Consider the following 19,516-nt stretch of genomic DNA (forward strand, 5'->3'; position numbering starts at 1 on the left):
AACCACTCCTCTGCCAGTTCCTCAATGAGCCCTACCAAAGTCAGCTGCAACCAGAGACAAGGAGAGGACAGAGCACTGAACGAGTCCCAGCTCTGGCCACATCTACAGAGGCGAAGAAGAGAAACAACCTCCAGCAACAACCTTCTGACTGAGCTTCTCTCTGCTTGTTCTCTCAAAATCCGTGCTTGCTCTCCCTCTTTTCCAGCCTGTGCCTGGGAAGAACAATGAGCCCAGCATGCTGGGAGTCAGCTCCTGTGGGGAATTCTGCTGCAGGCAATTCCTTCCACATTGCCTGTTGCCCCAGCGCAGAGGGGCCCCATGGTGCCTGCTCCATCAATGAGGGTGTGAACATGGGGCATCTCTAACCTCTGATAGGTTTCACATACATGCTACTGAACAGGACTTGCAAACCATGCTGGAATAACAATAACATCTTCAATTACAATTAGTCTTATGCTCTTGACTAATTTTTACAGCTATGTATTTTAAAGTCACCTATATATTCCCACTTTCATAAATAATATTTTAACAGAGCATAATCTATTTTGCTCTGCATCTTATTAACTATGGAAGACAAATACAACATTCTCTTAAACTTGAGACAAAAAGCTTTGCAGCAGCTCAGTTGATGACACTGTCTATCACACGACACAATGTTGTCCCATTGCTGCCCTTCCCTCTCCCACCTGACTCTGCACATCCACTTTTTGTCTCTCTGTTTCAGGCTCTAAGTACTCACAGGAAGATTTTTGCCTGTACAGTGTCAAGCGCAGAGAACACAGTTTCTCAGGAGCTCAACGCAACTAATTAGAAATCCAGATGCTACCACAAGACATAAAATAAACCAGAAGTGTATATCAAATGCAGTTAGAGGTTTGCATTCATCATTCCCTCACTTCAATTCCAAATTTCAACCTTCATTACAGAAATAATTTCTAAGGAGAACAGCAACCTGTAAACATACAAGATTGCAGCCTCGAGAGCCTTAGTATCTGCTAAGAACTGGCTAGTCTCTACACGATCTTAGCCATGAAGTCGAAGCTCTGCCAGTGGGAGCATCTCCAGTGGCTCAAATGGACCTGCTTATGTGTGCAAAGAGAAGCAACTAAGTGGAAAGAAGCTGCCCCACCTCCCAAACACTCAGAAATGAGTATGTAGAACACAGCACTGAAGGAACTCATAGACTTACTATACTATAGGGTGACAATCTTACAGAAACCTCTCTAAAGATATCTTTCTGCTAGCTGGTCTTTTAATTATGACCATGGCAACTAATGCCCCTCAAATAGGCATTTTGTCCTAATTGTTAAGGAATTACGAGAAGGAGCTATGGCAAGAATTTTCAACTCCTTCTCTACTCCTCTCCCCACAGCTGCATGTTTCCTTCATTTGTTGGCCCGTCCTCCCAAAATGTGGGAAGCTAAAAGTCAACAAGAGGGTTGAAACTGGTCAAGTCATGTACACTGCTTGGGTATTTGCAATAAAAACATTGACCAATCCAAAAAACACGTGTCCTTAAAGTAGTATCAGCTAAATTATATATGTGTGTGTGTGTGTGTGGCTTTCACGCCACACCAGGCAAAGGGCATGATTGCATTTCCTACAAATCCTCTCTGGAGACTCTGATGGAGATGCCCCACCGCTGAACCCATCAGTGCAACTGTGAGAATGTCAGGAGGGTGCAAATCCGCATTCTCTCCATTGTGCAAAACTTCAGCAAGCAAGTTATTGCTGGCCCCTTGGATGTTATCTTAGCCGTATAATGGGTAATCTCTATTGGGAAGGGTTCCAGGATCAGTGGTTAGCTGAGTGCCCGCTGCTGTGAAAAAGCTTCAAGTGAGTGCAATGGTAAATAGCCCACAGGACCAGATAGTTCTCCCCACTGACTACATACATGTAACCTTATTTTTTAAAGGGGGGGAATACCAGTTTGTTTTCCTTCACCATCTCCCCACCTCCACCCATCAGAAAGCTTCCAAAATTAAGCACAGGCAGAACACACGAACTTTCCTATCTATTAATACTTCTCAGACATAACCAGTGTCAGCCTGTACGTCACAGCTTCTACTTAATCCTGGAATTTTCTTTGCATGCATATGATTAGCCTATATACTAGCTGTCATGAAATGTGTTTTTCCTTCTATGTACATAGGGGTTTAGAGCACTCAGTTTTGACTGATTTGTGTCTATATATCTATAGGAGCAAGGAATTCACTCCCAAGCCACAGCAACATGTAGTACATAAAAGCATAAGTAGAGTTAGCCTTGAAGGACCCATATCAGTCCCTGAACACAAAGATACAGCTCTTCTGTTGCAATGGTTTTCCTTTGCAAACATACAGAGCACATAAAAGTTTTCAGTTCTGCACATTTACTCCCTTGCAGTATGAAGATACAATAGTCTGTATAACCAAACAGAAATAAAGCTTCCACCCAGACAGCGTCCACTCTTTGAGTAATGACTCGCATCTTATATTTTCCCTCCTCTCCTCATTATTACAGCAATGCAAAAGGCAGAAAAGCTTGCAACAGACACAAATACTGACATTATCAACTAAAAGAAAGAAACATGAGCATAGCAGTAAAATGGTATTTTTTTCCTTCTAGTAAAAAGTAATTCTGCACTCTGCCTCCTAACTGGCATCCCTCATCTCTCCTTCAGAGAAAAAGCATGTAGAACAACTCCCCATGATGGTTGTGTCTACAACAAGCTCCAATGCATAGGAAGAAACCCTGTGCAGGGGATGTGTTCTAGCATGTAGGAACCTCCATGCACAAGCTGGACTTTTCCACAGTAATACACTGGCTATAGTTCTCATGAACAGCACGTCTTCATCATCCTCACTGGTAACAGCTCCAAACCAAGACCAAAAAAATATACCTTATCAAGTCCCAGTTCTGGAGCCACACAATAGTCCCACTCTGACTCATTCAGTTGCCCTTATTTACAGTCTTTGAGGTCTGTCAGATAGGTAAAGAATTTCTCATTAGGTTTTATATAAACTTTTTGGTTTTTTTTTTGTTTTTTTTTTGTTTTGTTTTTTTTTTTACACAAACAGTTCCTTGACGACAGCATGTCTGACACTGCCTTACTTGAGGGAGGTTAACTGTTCTGTCACAGAAGTCAGATTCACATGTCCCAAAGCACCGTGCCTGGGGTTGACCAGCTTTGGGACTCCAGAGATACTGACCCACTTGGAAACACATGGCACATGGATGCTTGTGGGTCAAGTCAAGTACCTCACACTCTACCGAAGTCAAAAAGGTACTTGCAGGCACCAAGGACGTTCAAAGCCTCAGGTAAACTGATGGCATTTCTCATTACAGATTATGGATTTTCCCTTGGAGGCTGAGCAGATTCCCCTAGAAATACAGGAAAAAACACCCGGCTCTTGGGCAACCCACAGTATTTTTTCTTTACTAAAATAGAATAAGAGGAACCAGAAATGGGGAATACATATGTCATTGTGTCCAAGTGTCAACACATACAAAGAGATCTAGGAAACTGCATCAACAAAATGTGTTTTATATAGCTACATCTTTTATTTCAAAGTGTGTTTGCAATGCAGTTAACCTAGTCATGCTCTTAAGCCTCGAAATTTCCATTCAGCACCTCTGCTCCTCCCTGGAAGACAAGGAGTTGGAAAAGTCCCACTTCAGTAGGAAGTGAAGGATGAGATCCTATCTATTTTTTTTTTATGAGTGTTTCAGTATCTGCTAGCAATGATCTACTTTATGAATCTAATGCCCACCCAGTTCCCACTGAGCCGAAACCATTTACAAGGGACACAGAGAGATTACTGAAGACCATTTTCTTACTGATCAGCACAAAGTTATTTGGCACAAGCATCTCTGTAAATATTTGTCCAAGACTGAGTAAATTTGCAGTGTACAATGGCCCTCAGACCTGTACTTCTCTCTGTCAAGCAAGAAGGCTCAGAGTCTAGCACTGGAGCTCAGCTGTGCTTCAGCAGAAATACGAAATGCTGGAGGCTGAGCTTAGTATCATTGCCGTCTTTCCCTCTGGATCTGTTCTTTTTTGTTTTGTCCAATGTTCCCCTTCACAAACAAAAAGAAGATTAATTTTGAGATGGAATGAATGCAAGGTTATTCCTAGCTGTTGGGTAATGAAGAGAATTTGTGAAGTGCATTACACGGGGCTGGGCTTTGGCACAGGGAAGCTGGAGGTGGTGATTATACCCACCCCCCGGTAAGCACGGGGAGGAAGAGGACAGATCCAGAACCATTTTCAGCCTCATGAAGCTGACAGCAATGTCTGCTTTGGCATGTGCAAGGAGGTCCGATGGCCTCAGTTCACAGTGGCACTGGCAGCCTGCCACAGGATTTTGTTCACATGTGCTTGTCACATCCATGGGCCCAGAGCTGTAATTATGTTCTCAGATGTCACAGTTCTACTCACCCAGGAGAGATTTATGGATCTAATACATACAATCTATAGGCACTGTGTAGTTTCAGACAGATTCAAGAAAACTCCCCAGTCAAGGAGAGGGACAGCAAGTCTATAGCAGGTTTTTTAAGCTAGACATCAAAGTAATACACTCCATTGGGTCTCCCCACTAAAAGTCACTGAAGAGTCTGGACAGGGTGGATTGCAGGCACAGGGCTCAGACTCATACCACAGATATTATCAGAGGCACACTAACGAACTGGGAACGAGGTTAAGTACTAGCGTTGCTTGTTTTGCTGTAAAGTGACTTGCTGTTTCTCACGGTTGCATTTTAAACTTAAGATGATAATAAGGACAAGTACATACTTTCCTCCTCCACCAGAAGGGAAAGGCCAGATAACCACTTCCATGCTGTTTATTTATTTCTACAAAGTTTATGAAGCATTTAGAGAATATAGTATAATCCAAGAACCTAGCTAGAGAGAAACAACTCCATATTGTTTGCTATTTATATAATTAACTTTTCTCCAGGGTATACCACCACACAAACAAAATCACCAAAATGTCACCATCTGTGGGAAAGAAGACCGTGACTATCAGTGAAGAGCATGCAAGATCTAGTTCAGCATGGGGAACAGAAACTCTACCAGGTTGCCAGATGCTATTCTTACATGAAGTATAGGGAGGTTTCTGCATTGTTGTATGAGCAGACAGCACTTTGTGTTAAATATCCCCATCAGACAGTAAGATGCATGGAAGAAAAGGAGTCTGATGCTTATCATACTGGCTTGGCTCTGGAATAGCTCTAGTTTATTTTGAAGGAATAACTCTCCCTTTACCACAGCTTTAGACACTCTGCAAACACACTTCTCAATCCATAATCTAATTCATTACTTTCAGCAGCATAACTCCAGCCATTCCCTTATCAATGTGCCATATTTTTTCCAACATAGCTTATGTTCACTGAGTGAAGGGTTTCAGCCACTTTCATGCTATGACAACAACCCGCACACCCACTCACATTCAGGCACAGACAAGGTCTGAACAGGACAAGAATCAGGCCAATATATTTGTTTCGGAAAATATTTAAGGACAGGATTTTGAAACTTCTGTTTCCATAAATACTGGTATCCCAAACCCAGCGCTTGCCCTTAACTGACACCACTTGCCCTTCAGGCTGAGGGTAGCCAAACATATCATGTTGCTGTCCCTGCTCACAGTCAGTTGGAAAGTTGCATGGGGGTATTTCAGTCACAGCCTGTATCTCAGCTAAAATTTACTTCTTAAAAACATTGTGTCTATTTACCAAGAGGATGAGAAGTCACCTTGCAAGGCTTCATTAACTACAGTTGTCCTAAATGTTTTAGTTCTTACAGTGCTCTCTGAAGGAGGATATTTGATATTGCCATAAACAGTTAGGAAGAAGAGTGCCTTTGTATTACAGAAAATACAGAGCTTTATAATAAACCAGACTGAAACATCTTCATTACCAAAGCAGCTTTGTACTGAGAAAGCAGAGCAAACATACCAGTAAATGCAATTTTCTGTTTATAGTGTAAAAGAATTAAAATTGCAAACTAGAAAACAAATGCATTGTTTATTTAGTGTGTGCTTACATAAACCACATAACCTTAAACCCTGAACAGATTAGAAGTGTACATTAACACTTACAGTACAGATCAGAATATTTTTTCTTCCTGATACCAGCTGTACAAGACCGTGGCAGAAGAAATGCCTTTAAACCAGGAAGAAATCTCTGCATTTTAAACTCAGGCTCCCTCCAGCTTAATCAGATGTGTTTTCAGTATGAACAGAGTTCATGTATTTAAACTAAAAGAGATATATGACTGAAAGTATGCCATCTTAGCAAGTGTTTTCCACACAGAAAGTCCTAATACTGCAGCATTTTCAAACACTTCACAAAGACATTTCTTTAAAAGTTACACTGGCAAAAGTAATTTCACCCTTTTGGGAAGCATTTGGTGTCTATTTAATTTTCTGTGCCCTTAATAGTCAGGGCTCCAAGATTTCCTTTTGCCCCAGCTCTAAGCACCACACAGTTCGGTTTCAGCCAAACCACAAATAACATTTATTTTAGCTCTTTAATCATTCTAGTTCTTACCTTCTTTTTTAACTAAGCCTTTTCTACTCGCTTCCATTAGAAGCACATGCTGGCTTTCTGTTGTTTTCAGAGTATCATTTGCTTTTAAGGAAAAAAAAAACCAAAACAAACAAACACAGACAGAAAGCTGTATTCCAACATACCCTGAAAGGAGAGTAGCATTCCCTGCCAGCTGTGTGACTTTCCCGTAGCTGCACTCGGACTCCAGCGTTCCCAAGAACCCCGATGTCACAAACCCCTGGAGCTGGCAACCCGGAGCAGAGGCAGATTGCTCTCGCACGCCCTTCCCCTTCTGCGGGTATCTGACAACTGCACGCTTTTTAGGACTGCAGCAGGACTTGCCTCCCAGCCCCTTTTGCCACTCTGATAAATCACCCCCTCCCTGCTATTAAGAGCATGCTGCCTTTATATCTTAAAAGCACAAGCACGTCACAGCTTGTATGCAGTAGCTGTGGGAAAGCTGCATTTATTTATACAGGAAGCTTGAGCATAGCACTTCCTACTTCCCATCCGAGTCTCAATTCAACTGCAGGTGATTACTTAAACCTTGTCAGCTTCCAGCCAACGTATACCCTACTTTCTTATTGGGATATCTGTGCTGCTTTTAATCATAACTCCCATCGGAGTCCTGACAAGATAAAACTGAAAGAGACAAGGCATTAGATGTGACACTCATAAAAAGCCTCCCAATTGCCATTTAACCTGTTTTAGGATACCAGTTTGTGTAGCAGCTGCCCTACCGGCAGATGATGTCTGAAGCACTGCTGGCTTCTGCTCATCTCCACATGTGAAAAAAAAGGCATCTAAAAGAAAAGCGATTTCTTCATGTTGGAGGGGAAGGGAGAAAAAAAAAATCTAAACTCACAAGTAAAGTATCAATGTAATTTCAAATCTGAGTGCTCAGTGATGATGGTGCTCAGCTCATTCTGCCAATAGTAAATTTTGACTCTTTAAGCTGGGCTTGTGTGTAAGAGAGGCTGGAAATTCTGCAGTTCTGTACTCCAGACCTATGGGTGTGATTCATACCGGCCCAGCAGGAGGCAAAGGTATTATTGTGCCACATGACACCAAACCCTCAAGAAATTTTCCTGCAGTAGGAAATGTACCACACCCACAGATAAGATGTACAGATACATTGGAGTGCAGGGGGTGCAGAAAAACAGAGGGAGAAACAAGTATAGATGGTAATCTATAATTTTCTCTTGATGATGAAATAGGTTTACTTTCTACTTTATGCAATTATCGCTGGAATTTTGCCTTCAGTGCTTTTCTGTGAAGACCGATGTATAGGCATTTCTTCCAGGATGTACAGAAGCTCACAGCTGAGCTTTTAGTTATTTTCACACAATTATACTGCATCAGATTAATTTAAGGAAAAGGCAGAAAACTTGTGCAACTTTAATTCAGCCTCCTTGCACTTAAGCATTACACTTTGCTTGAATTATCATCACATACTCTTTTCCCCTTGAAATAAGTACAGACTTCATCAATCTATTTGACACTGTGTGTTTTATATAATTGTGTATCTGGGGAGGGAGGGAATAATCACCAGAAAAAATATAGCCATTCCAACACATGGCATCATGTTGATCCCTACAGTATTCATTAATAGGATTACAATAGGATTAGGCAACCTAGAGCCACATCACAGATATTGCCACTTGAGCTAGTAGAGCATTTCCCAGCAGTAGTAGACTTTTGTGCTCAGCAGTGACCAATCCCAGCCAATACTCAAGAAACAACTGGGGCTCAGAGCTATTTTTTTGGCTGCGCAGCAGTAGTGAAAATGTGGAATTCTGTGTCAGACTCCATGGTTATAACAGGATTCTCCCTCACTGGTTAGATTTTTATCCTTCATCTTCTGTTCCAGTATGAAAAAGCTCAAGCCTCTACCCCTGTCTTTTTTTCACTACCTTCCCTTTCTTCTCCCTCTGTTCCAGCTCCTATATTTTCTTCCTGCAGCTGCTACCTTTGCCTCCATCACCCAGGTGTTTGCCAGACCACAGATGAAGTGCAGCAAGAAAAACGTTCCTGCTCTCAGCTCCTGTGCTCAGCACCACAGCACTTGAACTGCAAAGGCAAAATTCTCTCCAGGAGGAGAGTGGTAAGACAGGGAGGAGGAAGGAAGACAAGTCACTCATGCAAGTGTAAGGAAAATGGCAGGGCAGTAGGTCCAGAAGCAGAGCAGGGCACCTGCCAGTACCAAAGTAGTAAAAGTAGCATCTCATTTGGTACTTACTCCTTCCTGGCACAATAAAACAAAAACAAGCTTCACTGCAGTAGCCTCCACGAGTCAAGAGAAACAACCACAAATAAAGGCTAATCATCCTTCCTTCAGATACATGATAAGGCGAGCTTGTATCTAGGGAGGCTGTTCTTTTGAATTAAGGAAACTAGATTAGTCCATTAAAATGCAGATAAATTCTGGAAACTTCAGCTGCAAACATCACATGATATTTTTATCCAGTTTCATATTATGTATCTCTATGCATGAAAATTATAATGTGACTGCACAAATGTGCAAAACTGCTTACAGTAAAATTCATTTCCCTTAAACATCACAAAATTGGTGAGAAACATCATGACTATTTCTCAAGACATGTAATTTTCTGGAAAATGCTAAGATGTGCCCAATCCAAGCACTCCACTTCCAGAGTATCAAATGCTAAACTGTGGTCCCCAAATTTACATACAGGACAATCACATCCTGATGCTCTGTGGACAGCTGGATATTCCCCCTGCTTCCATCTTCACTTCTGTATTTGCCCGTACTTCTGTGCTCATCCAGGATCTCCACAGCAAAGAGGAGCTGAAGGTGACATGGCATTGTGTAAGAGCTCAGGCTACAAGGACTTGAGATCATCAATACTGATGATTCTTTCCACTGCCATCACCAAAAGGCATGAGCTGGACTGTTATGAGCTCTTCTGTCAAAATGATTTCTCTTCCAGCTATACCTCAAGCCCAGGTACTTCATGGTTCCACAGAAGCACAACTTCAAGCTAATCTTGTGAAGCACTGTGAGTCATGCTAAAATTGCTACCCAGCTCAAATCCCTGAATCTCTTAACACAGATTGATTTTCTTTTTGAGCCAACAAATAAATAAAAATACAAGTTTGGAATGTCATGCAATGCCAGTCAAGGCCTCCCCATTTGCTTTCTTCTTCAATAACAGTGATATAAAGCACAAAACTGAGAGGGTCCAATTAATTTTTTGGACACTCTTAACAGAAGCTTTTATAACTCCAGGGCTGGGTCAATGGCTGAGCCTCTGAGATGATACCTGCCGATTGTGAATTTGTAGTTGAGTTACTAGCCAGAATATAATAAACGTTGGCATAGTTAATGAATAACGTTGCTGTGTCACCCTCACAGCTACTTGAAATACTTAGAAAATGACTAAGCCACTCTGGCATTAACTAAAATTACTAATTAGTTTATGATGTAGGTGGGTAAAAAAGTAATAGCACGACCACTGAAAAGACCTCTCATATCCCACAAACAGAATACCATTAACAGCAAGCGAAAACACCAAGTTAGTGTATAACTAACAAACGGTTTCGTTATAATTCTACACAAAGTACCAGGATTAGCTTGTGACAAAAAAAAAGGAATCTTCACTAATCTGATTCACAGTTTTCAACCTATTAAAAAAAAAAAATTGAAAAATAATCACTATCCGTAGGTGTAAAACAAACACAGGTTTTGTAACAAGCTTTCTAAAACCACAGTCTATCTAAGAAAAAATGTGTCTTCATCCACTTTACTTACTGTACACGCAAATTATCCATTTTCCTATTAAAAAAAATATTTGTATATGTGAGAGAGACAGTTTCACAAGAAAAATAGATACTAACAGGAAGAGTTTTTGCACAGTGAGTATACATATATTATCTGAAGTTGCAAGTATGATGTTCCTGATGTCATGGGCTAAGAATAGTTTTCTTCAATGGGAACTATTTCAAAGGGGGACTACACCATCAAGAGATATTTGTTAGTACCTTCATAAACCTCATGTTTTAAAAAAGGAATAGAGATTCAATGTATGTATTTATATTATCACACAATCTTAGAAACAAGATGTCAGAGCAAAAAATACGGAGCTATGTAATATTTTGCATGCAGACAAGATTTACTCAGAATAGCTACAAGAAAATGAGGATCACATCTTTTCCGGTTTAAATAGCCCTATTGTTCTACAATTCTGACTTGGTATGCAAGTCACTCACTGACAAACCAGGCTTGAAATCTTCTTTATTCCTGTTAGCTAAAACATAGTAAAGCTTTATTATAAGGTTTTTTGTATTGGAGTGAAATAAATCAAGTTAATTTTTTTAAAGAACAGTAGGTACAAATCTAAAGAGCTTTTTATTTTATGGTAAAAAAGTGAGTGGGATAGCACACTGTCTACTGAACATTTATAATCATTATGATCTCAAAACATGGATTTTTCTCAGACACAAAGAAAAGTGGTAGGTGACTTACACTCATCCTGCCCTATGAACAAGGCAAATGCAATATTCGTTAAAACTTACTGGCACAGCAGACCATCTCCAAACAAAACATGATCATATGGCTTCCATAAAGCTCTGTATTTCTTCTCTACAGATATTTTTTCCCGTGTTTATACTTTGAAGTACTTCCTGACATAGTGGAAACTAGCTTTTGTTATTTGATCCATACAGAACAGTGCTAGAGGAAAAAAACCATACAGTCTCATTTTGGGGTGCTTAGAAATCTCAGCTTAAAGATCAAGGCCAATGGCTTTGACAGTACATTACTGGAATTCTGGTGCAACTTGTCTTCTTGGGAGCTGGGAGCATTCAGGGAAAGGCTATTTGCTGCCATAGGAAACTCTGCTGCTGGCAGAGCTCTGCTGGTAATGCCGCCAGGAGAGGGCATTTTGCCACCAGCAACTGAACAGCTCTGCAACAGCTCTACATAAATGCTTCACTTCTGCTGACTTCTGCCTGGTCACTAAGTGTGCGAAGAATCAGCCTACAAAAAACACACAAACAAGCACACCACAACCACGAACTGAGTTGATATGAGTCGGTCATAAATAAATGCTGATGAACTGCCACAGAACAGCAGACATCCAGCTCAGGGGCAGCCAGCATAATACTCTCAGCCTGGGGCCCATCCTCGGCCACTTCTATGCACTCAGATGTAGGGAAGACCTGGAGTTATAAAAGCTTCAGTTAAGAAGTACTCCAGGGCTACTGGTGGATGAAAGACTGGACGTGAGCCAACAATGTGAGCTTGCAGCCCAGAAGGCCAATTGTATCTTGAGCTGCATCAAAAGAAGCGTGGCCAGCAGGTCCAGGGAGGTGATTCTGCCCCTCTGCTCTGCTCTGGTGAGACCCCACCTGGAGTCCTGTGTCCAGCTCTGGTGTCCTCAGGACAGGAAAGAAGACCTGGACATGTTGAAGAGGGTTCAGAAGAGGCCATCAAAATGATCACAGGGCTGGAACAGCTCTGCTATGAGGACAGGCTGAGAGAGTTGGGGTTGTTCAGCTTGGGAAAGGGAAGACTCTGGGAAGACCTTATTGCGGCCTTTCAGTACTTAAAAGGGGCCTATGAGAAAGATGGGGACAGACTTTTTAGCAAGTCCTGTTGTGATAGAACAAGGGGTAATGGTTTTAAACTAAAGGAGGGGAGATTCAGGCTAGACATGAGGAAGAAATGTTTTACAATTAGGGTTGTGAAACAATGGCACAGGTTGCGCAGAGAGGTGGTAGATGCACCATCCCTGGAGACATTCCAGGCCAGGCTGGACGGGGCTCTGAGTAACCTGATGTAGTTGAAGATGTCCCTGCTCATGGCAGGGGGGTTGGACTAGATGACCTTTAAAGGTCCCTCCCAACCCAAACTATTGTCTGATCCTATGACTCTAAGAGGCAGGTTACTGTCACCCTTCCGCTTGACATTCTCCTGTGACATGAGACGTGCCAGTCATCAGTTCCCAAAGTAGTCGTGTCCCTCCCCACACACACAGGGACCATCGACACAAACCCTCCAGATGACAAGAAGAGCTGCCACATCTATGATGGGATGGCACAACTTCTAGTGACACGGCAGGAGAGGACACAGGACACCTCTTGGGCTTAGAGGCCACCCTGTACAAGCAGGTCCAGTTCCCCAGCCAGACAGCACACATGGCTTCCCCCGAAACCAGCACTACCTCATGAACTGCTAGGGGAAAGAAAAACAAACAAACAAACAAACAAACAAAAAACCCCCAACACCCAAACCACTAAACACTAGAACAACAAACAGCTTGCCGTGCTCTTCCGTTCATGTGTAACATATATAGATATGACACTGTGCAGGTAACGAGTGAGAATTTCTAGCTGTGAAAAGAGTGATTCATTAAGTAGCATCAAGGGGACCATATTACATACATACAAAAGAGGAAACACTGAAGTCGTTCTCTTCTCCTGCCCTCTCTTAAAGGAAGCAGTGATTTTAACAAAAGTATAGAAAGACTGCGTGGGAGAAACTTAGGGCTTAGTTAAATTCGTTTATTTTCTATTAACTATGCTCACGGCTAGCTTCAGAGCACAGTACAGACTTCCAGTTATGCAGTTGGTTTTTCCTCCTTTTGACTGTGTGCCCAAAGTGACACAATCTGTTGACTCTTAACCAAGTGCTTTGGTAATGTTTAAAAACCAAGAGGGCAAAACCATCCTGGCAGCCAACACAGGAAGATTCCTCTGGAACAGAGGAGGTCACCAACCTGTCCTTGTCATGAGAAAAAAATGTGCACGCTGTTTTCACTTCTCCATTTCTACAGCTTCTTCAGTCTTGCCTCAAGCTCTTAACTGCCCTTTTTTGGAAATATTAAGAGGCAGCTTTAGTCCTTCCAACCCAAGCCAGTCTCCTAGGTGATAGCTTTGCTTTAGCCTGGTGAAGCTCTATCTACAAGCTTAAAAGATGACTAGAATCCCCTCATTAAATAACACATTTCAGCCCAGACCTTGTTGTTTTAAGTATATCTTCTGGAGTCAGGGATGAGCAGGTCAGAGATGAGAAAGAGCTAAGGCATCTACTTCTGTGGCTATTAAAGCCAATGACAGGGCTTCCACAGACATCCAATAGGCAGGACCAAGGTGTGGAGCTAAAGCATACCTTTTCTCTAGCATTTAGGTATGACACAGACTTACCTTTTGATAATTTAAGTTGAGAAAGGGTTTCTAAGTTGAGAGGGGTTACTCCAATGGCCTGTTTATGCAGGGAAATGCTGGAACTGAAACACACCCATAGAGGAAAACCAAGAACTTCTCTCTCTCTCTCAGCATCCCTCCCCTTACCTGACTTCCAGGGAGGGCCCCTCATGCCGTTCCACTCATCTTTATAGTCTCCTTTCTCTACCCTAGTTTACTTCTCGCCCTTTATGGTGAGACCAGATGTGAAAAGGTTTGTCCAGATCCACTTTTCTCTCTATGGAATTTAATCATGTGGTTAGATAATCTCAACTAATTGAGTTTTTAAGGATTTCAGCTTCTCAGTGCACCACAGTAGGGCTTTTGGAGTAAGCCTGTTTACTCCCTACTGTTTGGGTCTGGCCACCTTTGCAACAGTAGCATCCAACAAGGACACAGTACCACTTCCCAGATGAGAAGCAGCAACTTGTTAAATAGCATGCAATTGTTTCCTAGCAGTCATCTTATTGTACCACAGCTGTAGTAACAAAATCCAGAATTGCTCCACATTGGGGTCCCTTGTTCGGGTAGTAATAAAACTTTTTTCTCCTCTACTGCTTAGAACAGAGATGGCAATTACAATAATATCCTTGAAAGGACATCTTTAAGATGCACCACCTAGCAAGTGGTTGTTAAATTCAACAATCCCAAAATCAGCATATTGGGAACTCAAAACCAAGCAGATTGCTTGCTGGCTGCATGTGACATAAGGATCTATTCAGTTGTGCTGAAATAATTTGGGGGACTTTAACTTCATATTGTTTCGTTTCGTGTCTGTTACATTCAGGTGCCAGGTAAGCTTATTAAAAATACGTGCTTTTTACAGAGTAATTTTTAAAAAGTCTCTTATAAAACAACATGCATCCATTTGGGCAGAGAAAATCTGTAGGAAAAGAAACATGAGTTTTACAAGACTGAGCAGGGGCAGAAGGGCAAGAGGCATACCACAATCTGTGCTTTTCCAAACACTGCTAAAATCCAAGTAAATAGTGTTTTCTGCTTCACTACTATCTGCGGTCATTGAAGAAATGACAAGCGAACTCATCTTTTTTTTTAAGCATTACTTCCTCTGTAAAAATCCAATGGCTCTGCTCAACTCCCCTATACTCCTCATGAAGAAACTTAAATAGATTTTTATTTTATACATACATATATATGACAAAACAAACTAGTCAGGGGCAAAACTTATCAATAAATCCATTCCCACAGAGAATCACTTTGCATTGTATGATATAAACAAAGCTTTGAAGTGTGAACTCTGAATCTGTATAGATTCTATGAGTTCTGTCTGCAACCAGGTATATAAACTCCAGGTGAAGAAAACATGTTCAGTGAACTCTGCCTATTGGCAAATAACTAAATTTCTCCTCACATTATCCTTAGGACAACTGTCTACATGATTGCAGTTTGCAAATCTGGGCAAAATGCAATTTCCCAAGTCACAAGGAGTGGAGATCCTGCATTGTGGAAGAAGAGGCTTTAGACAAAAGTAGAAACAACTGGACTACTTGCACAGAAAAAGTCCTGACACCTCTCTCACATCCCATACGGCAAAGTTAGCGAGGTCAGCTCCCACCTGCAGGATGCAGACAGTAAGAAATCTCCAGGATCTTGAAGTCTGTATGAGAGAACATGAAGTTTAAGGAGAAAGAGGGCCCAAAGGCAGGGAAACGGTTTGACTCTCTTGAATATGAAATGAGCAGCATGAAGAGACTGAGCATAACGCTCTCCTGTCTCTCTACCTGCTTTTAGTTCATGCATAGGTACATTTGCTGAAAAAAAAGTGAAAGGGGGAAAAAATCATACAGAGAGAATATTTCTAACATTGCTTGAAAAACATACCAAAAAAAAAAAGCGCTATTTCAATTTAACATATTTTGCTGGTTTTTTTCCCTAAGACCAGCTCAAAATAACCTTTTAGCCTTGTATAACTTCATGGCGTTTTGAGCAACGTAACCAAAAAGCTGACAAACAGCATTTCCCAGCAGCCTTGCTGGGGAAAACTCAGTGACGTATTCCAGACATGTGGCATCTCCAGCACCCCTGCTGGGGGGGTCACGAATGTCTCGGGGTGTCTCAGGGAGCAAGCTGCCGCAGGTTTCAGCTGCGGAAGCAGCAGGAAGCACCTCTCTGAGCAAACCTCAGAGAAATTATCCAGCACAGCTTGATAAGAACCAAGAATTTCCAACCAAGATCCTTTTGAAATGTGGTGATCATCAGAACATGTCACAGAAACATGGCTTACAGTAACGACTTCTTGTCTTTGGGTTAAAAATGTAGCAGATATTGATGTGATATGTAGCACCCAAACTTTGTATAAGAAAACAAAATATGGACAGCAGGAGAAGATAATTTATTTCCACTATGGTTTTATTCCTGATCATCTTGGTTTAAGGATTTGAAGAGTTTCTGGCAGTTCTGTTTAGCTGGTCTTTTTTAGGAATAGCCATTTCTCTTCCCCTAAGCAAAATGTCAGGAAGCATGAATCAAGACTGTTTAAAAAATAAAATAACTTCCTTTGTCCCTACTGATAATGTTTTTGTTTTTGTGACCTGAGTGGATATTTGTGTGTTGACTGTGGGAAATCTTTTTCTGATGACTCACTATTTTGATGCGATATTTTACATAAAGCTAACAGTTGATCTTGTGTCATTTCTTCTGTTGTCAATGGGATTAGGAGGGAGAGGAGGGAAGTGAAAAACAAGCGAGAAGAATAAATGAAATAAACGTTTTACAGGAAATTAGAAAGATGTTCTGCTGCATTTCATTTCCACTAAACACAGCAGAATATGGCATGAACGGAGAGAGTGATGGTGACAGCAAAATTCCAAGAATCAACTTTACCTCTTTGATTGTCTGTCCAGGAAACACAGAAGTTACTTCAGCTTCCTTGAACTGACAACAAGTGCACAATAAATCTTTTGTCATTTAGTGATAATGCCATTGTGCAACACTCCGCGTACCATGACGATTTAAGTTTGGATACTACCTGGGCCAAGAGACCAATCCATCACTCTTCTCCAGTTACTGGCATCGTATCAAGGTTTAAGATTCCCTCATGTCAGAGCGTCCTCAAACAGATGACCAAGTTCTCTGCTGTCTCTGTACCATCACTTGCCAAACAGTTTTAATTTTTCAACTGAAAATTCTATGGGAAGATTACAAAATGCTGACAAATTTAAAATAATGAAGGGTTTGATTGTTATACAAGTGTTTTCAGGCAAGTCACTGAAAAAAAGTCAATGAGAAAATTACTTTTCTCATTCAGAAGGTATTGTAAACTTTGGTTTTCCTCAGGGATGAAGATTATGTAGATTACATGCTACAAACTTGCATGTGAAGCATGGGTGAGCAGCAAAGCTCATGAAGCCTGGTTTCTAAGGATTTTTGTGCCTTAACGCTACTAAAACAATAACCCCCAGCTCCCTGATATGGCTTACAATGTGCCCCTGGATGAGAGGCAATGCAATTTATGACTCGTGTTGACCCACATGCATGCTGATTAGTAAGCCTCACTTACAATGCTGGTTTTCTGACTGAATGCTACCAGAAAATGCACAACAGTGGAGTGTTGCATGCCTTTCTACATCAATGACTGAAAAAGTCATCAAGTATACCAGCAGACAAATAACGTAATCCACATGAGCTCTATTGCCCTAAGAAATGAGGTTAAGCAGAAAACTTAGCTCAAACCTTCAAGGATTAGATTGATGATTTCACAGAAAAGTACCAAAAGTCAGTGCACTCTAGAGGGTACTCCGCAGACTTACGACTATGTACAACGTCTATGTTTTGTAGTTACTTTTCTGTTTTATTATGCACAATAAGAAGCAAAGAGGAAAAGCTTTTATTTGACTATCTGGTTTTGGCCAAGAGAAGCCAATTTCAGGACTTCTGTAACAGGCTTTCCACCTCCTTAACAAAAAATACCTGCAGCACAGATACAAGATTTAGATTTTTATTCTAGGCTTTGCCACAAACATCCTCTGACCTTGAAAAAGTCACCTAATCTCAACATGCACTAATTTTATCATCTGTAACATCACAAAAAAACCCAAAAACTTATTTGTGCCGCAGGTGTCTCATATACTTTGTTACAGACTGTAAAGTGCCCTGCATTTCCGGGCTAGATGTATTCAAGTGCAAAGCAGACAAACACAAATGTTCAACAGGGAAATCTCAAATGAATTAATGGAATGAAAAGCCAGTTACAACAAAAGGAGTTTTTTTACTGAATGTCAGTGATTTGATGAACTGGATTATATTTGTTTGGAAGACAATACAAATAATGTTTCAAACGATAAAAAGTGTCTGCATGTGGCATATTTCAATCAATCTTGCCTTAGCTAAGGTAGAATAGATAAATGCCATACACACTCTAACTGCTTGGATACTAGATGCTACTACAAAATGAATACTAAATGCCAGCATGGGATCACAGGGGGCCACCAATACCTCTAATTTCTGAATCTCTCCCTGAGTTCGTCCTTCCAACTTCCAAGCATCTTCCCTTTGACTCTCAATGTATGCCGTGTATGTCTTGTGATCTCAGCCTCACAAAGAACCCGGCAGGCAGTTCCTAAAATGTCCTAACTAGTCACCCCTGCGCTACCTGTCTGAAATCTGCCTAGACCTACTCTAAAATTCTAAATCATTTCATCTTTTCTTCAGAATAGTTATTTCATTCAGTCGGCAAAAGCCCAAATATCCCACGGTGAATATGGCAGTACATTATGATTTTTTGTATCTGTAGAAATATATAACATGCCCCAGTGTGTTTGATGTTGCTTTTGCCTTTAAGGCTTTCTTTGTAAAATGTGTTGAACCAACACTTTTTCTCTTAGTATATCCACCTGAGTTCCTGTTTTACTGGAAATGTAATATACATGACTGTCGCGCTTTTATACTTGCCATTAATGTGTCCATAGGATTACTAGAAGGTAACTCCTTTAGGTAACACCTATTTGACAATGTCTAACAGTCAACATTTCCACTACTAAAATTCAAGTAATGACAAGAGGCTGTACTTTGTGATATTAAAAGCTAAATTAATTAAGTAGCCTGGTATCGTTAAATTTTATCTTATGGATTTTCTGAACCCTAATCTAAACTGTGGTCCCCCTGCAAGACATCACCCAAACAGGCAAGAAGCTGCACTATCAGAAAGAGCTCATAGCCTGAGTTGCAATCAGAGGCAACAAGGAAGAGTTGTGAAACAACAGGACAAGAAAAGTGAGGCAGGAAAAGTGTGACTGGAAGACGATACAAGCTACATTTGTGTACAATTAAACGATTCAGAACATTTGACATCTCTTCTTCAGCCTCCTTTCCTCCTCACCAAGAAAATAAATAACAGCAATTCTTGACCAATATTAACTAGTCATCACTGTTGGCTAGCCACAGGTAGAAGTCATAGAGGAAGTGAGGAAGCTGAAAGAAGAGAAGATGTTTCCCTTATAAATAATAAAGTAAGGTGCTTTTTTTACAGAAGAGGCCCCATAAAAGATCATAACAACATGAGCAAGGCTGACATCGTTCACAAAAGACAAGGGAGCAGCAATGAGTTGTGGAGGACCTGAAAAGTTGAGAGGAGAAGCAGCAGTCCTCCCAGCTGGAGGGCTATGGCAGAGAGGGCACTGGACATGTGCTGTGGGTCAGCGCAGGAGCTGAACAGCCACAGCCACCACCACAGGATGGTTGATGGCAACACCTAATGCCTGAGAAACACTAACAACCAAACCCACACATTTCCTTTCACTGTTTCCAGAGTGGCTCATTTT

At 41.2% G+C, this 19,516-nt stretch overlaps 1 protein-coding gene across 3 annotated transcripts in view; it reads right to left on the minus strand.

The window, feature by feature from the left end:
* Positions 1-19,516, minus strand: part of RNF144B (ring finger protein 144B) — a 101,210-nt gene that overhangs the window by 46,558 nt on the left and 35,136 nt on the right. The window contains exon 1 of one of the 3 annotated variants that reach the window (XM_065627143.1): positions 6,674-6,875. The exons of the other annotated variants lie outside the window; for them this stretch is intronic. The gene's annotated coding sequence lies outside the window, so the exon portion shown is untranslated. Of the gene's footprint in view, positions 1-6,673; positions 6,876-19,516 lie in introns of those variants that run through there. 3 annotated transcript variants of the gene reach the window in all.

This window comes from Caloenas nicobarica, chromosome 2 (assembly GCF_036013445.1).
Source record: "Caloenas nicobarica isolate bCalNic1 chromosome 2, bCalNic1.hap1, whole genome shotgun sequence".
NCBI classification, from domain to species: Eukaryota; Metazoa; Chordata; class Aves; order Columbiformes; family Columbidae; genus Caloenas; species Caloenas nicobarica.